Genomic DNA, 641 nt, shown 5'->3' on the forward strand with positions numbered 1-641 from the left:
AGAGGTTTCCCTGTCCATCTGTTAGTGTCCACAGAAATTTTCATTCACACAGTCCTTAAGGCAATCTCACTTGGAGGGCATTACTGAAATGTAATCAATATTGCTAGTGATACTGTGAAATACTTACTTGTTTCCATAAAATCAGTTGTGTTTTCAGAGCCACGTAAAATATTTACAGCATCTGTCAGAGAAAATTCATGGTTATCCCTGTGATTGTCTTCAAGACTAAATTAAATCTTGCAATCACCGTACAGTACCCTTGGCTGGTTAGAAAACAGAATGTAACACAATGGTATATTTTAAAGCGATGCTTGTTCTGTAGCGATTTCAAAAGAAGATAGTGTTAACATGTTTTTTTGTGCATTTTGACCTCTGCATCTTGCATTTTGAGCTTTTTTCCTGTATTCTATTTTTTGTTAACTAGCCTTTCATAACACAGTATTTCTCACATGGAGGAGAGACAGGTATCTTTTTGCAACATTAACTTATATTGCAAGCACTCTGTTCTACTTTATATTTTCCGATTAACTCCTAATCCAGAATGCTATGACTCAGAACTGCTACACAGGACTGCTACCTCAGCCCTGTGTGCAGCCACAGCCCTGGTGCAGCTGCTTGCAATAACACAGCACTTACCTGTC

This window comes from Falco rusticolus, chromosome Z (assembly GCF_015220075.1).
Source record: "Falco rusticolus isolate bFalRus1 chromosome Z, bFalRus1.pri, whole genome shotgun sequence".
NCBI lineage: Eukaryota > Metazoa > Chordata > Aves > Falconiformes > Falconidae > Falco > Falco rusticolus.